We start from the raw sequence: 2,330 nt of genomic DNA on the forward strand, positions 1-2,330 counted from the left end.
CACGTCGTCCCCTCCAGACCAGGATCTCCCCACCACCGCAGCGAAGGCTGCAGCCCTGAACAGCAGTGTCAGGGATTTCTCACCAAGGCAGTGTTTCTGAGACCATCTCTTCTGTTTGCCAGGGAAAGCACATGAGCAGACAGTGGGTTTTTCTTAGTGTACATACCCAAAGGGTCACTTACACAAGGCTGAGAGAAGCAGCATCCAGTTTCTTCCAAGAAAAGTGCTGTCTGGTATAAAGCTTGGTAGCACCTCCCCAGGAAGCGCTGGGGCCAGTGAAACAACCAGCCAGCACGGCTCAGAGCTCTGGGAATCTCTGCCATTATCCCCTGATCTCCTGCAATGTATTTGCAACAAACACTGAATGCAAACGGTCGCAGCCCCAGAGTCGCGCGTCACTGCAAACCCACAACCAAGGAAGCGCTGTAGCTCCCGCACTCCCCTGTGCCAGGCTTCCTCTTGGGAACTCACAGAGACCACGAGGAGGAATTGGTTAAGGGGCAATTGTCCCTGGGATAGCAACACCAGCAGCTGAAAGGACTTACCCCGGCTGCTCGCCCCTCTCTGCTCGGTGGCAGATGAAAATGAAGCACACAGAGGTCTCTGCTGATTTCTTTTTAACGTTAAGCACAGAAAAACCTAAGGATCAAGTTTAAACAATTTTCTTTGCCCTTTCTTAACTCACAAGAGTCAAAGGTGGAGCACAGGGGATGTATCCAGCTGAACAGGAGACAAGAGTGCCCGTACAATTGTAATGGAAGAGGGGGAAGAAGTATTCCCCTCTTCCAAGTTCGCAGGTCTTGTTCATTCCGCTTCACAGATGCCGCAGTCACCATCCAGATCTAATCCCGTTTGCATCTCCAAGTGATTCAGGATGCTGTTCCTTAAAGCATCACACGGACTTCATCACAAGGCTTCAGGCACAGATAATTCCAAACAATTACATCTTTGGAAACCCAATCCCCATATTCCATCAAAATTTGGAAGTGGAGAAAAGAGATGAAACAATATTTTTTTGCCTTCTCTGCTCTTTTGTTTTCAGCTGCACCTTGCTTCAGCTTCAGGAGCCGAACACGGGGGCCGCTGTACCTTCACGTGAGGAGCCTGGCTTCCTGTTTTTCCGAAAGCTTTGGCAGAAAACAATGCCTGGGCCATTATTCTGCAACAGGGTGCCTGGTTATGAAAACAGCTGCTGAAGTAAGCACCGACACCGCGCTGCTTCCCACATGCAGCATGGGACGAAGACACTGCAGTCACCCGCAGCCAAGCAGGACTACCCCATTTCATAGAGACACCCACAGACCCTTCTTTGTCAATAACCAATTTAAAGACCAGTTCCCAAACATCAGAAGAAAACAAAACAAAACAACCCTCTCTGTATTTTGATGGAGCAGACCCATTTATTCCACTTCTATGGCAAACAGGCAGGTTTCCTGGCAATGCTGGTTTTACAATTATGGGTGAAATAATTGGTGACACAAGAAATGGTAAAGCCATAGGACTTCACTCAATGCTGCAACTCAATGCATTCTTCAACAGGAAAACGCGAGCTGGCTGCCTGCACGCAGAGAGTGCCGAACGAAACCATCCCCAAAGCTGCATGCATGCAGAAAACTTCATTTGTGTCGTCTTTGAGGCACCCAGAGCTGACATCAGCCCCAGGCAGATCCCCGCACCAGGCTCCCGCAAATGCAAGGGGGATTTGTTCCCTGCCGTTCCTCCCAGACACAGCCCTGCCAGTCAAACGAGCCCCAAGACAGACGAGTTGCAGGCAGGGGCAGCACACGGGGTGCCCAGTTAGACAGAAGCAAGTACGGATGTTGTTGCCACAGCCCCCTGCATGGCTTTGGACAAGCCCGGTGCAGCAGCTTACCCGCTCACAGCGGGGGCGATGCCAAGCACTCCTTGTCCACGACGCACACAGCACCCGTGCGCAGCTTCTCTCTCCCCACTGGCTGGGGAAATCTACTCTCCATGTCTGTGTTCTCAGCATGGGTGCCTCTGTTGCGGGCACAAACCCAGCCTGATTACTCCCCGTTTTTAGCCTTCAGCTCAGTCTTCTCCCGCAGAGCCGCATACTGGCCCAGTTGTCTTCACATCCCCTGAGCCAGCCCCAGGCTCGAGTCCCCTCCGGAGGGCACCAGCTCCGGGTACCCACGGCTGCAGGAGAGCCAGGAAAGAAAATCTGTAGCTTTTACTCTCTATTTACTAAAACCGGCCAAATTCTGCCCTTTCAGATGAGCAGCTAGGAGCCCTCCTCCCTGGCAGGGACCAAATGCACTTTGAGGCATTTCTAAGCTCGAGCTTCTGACCGATTCACCGCCACAGGG

General features: G+C 52.1%; 1 protein-coding gene across 2 annotated transcripts in view; it reads right to left on the reverse strand.

The window, feature by feature from the left end:
• The window catches only part of LOC104122399 (adrenodoxin), a 5,514-nt gene that overhangs the window by 2,341 nt on the left and 843 nt on the right, over window positions 1–2,330 (reverse strand). The window lies entirely within an intron of this gene.

This window comes from Egretta garzetta, unplaced genomic scaffold (genome assembly GCF_000687185.1).
Source record: "Egretta garzetta isolate BGI_Z169 unplaced genomic scaffold, ASM68718v1 scaffold512, whole genome shotgun sequence".
Lineage (NCBI taxonomy): Eukaryota > Metazoa > Chordata > Aves > Pelecaniformes > Ardeidae > Egretta > Egretta garzetta.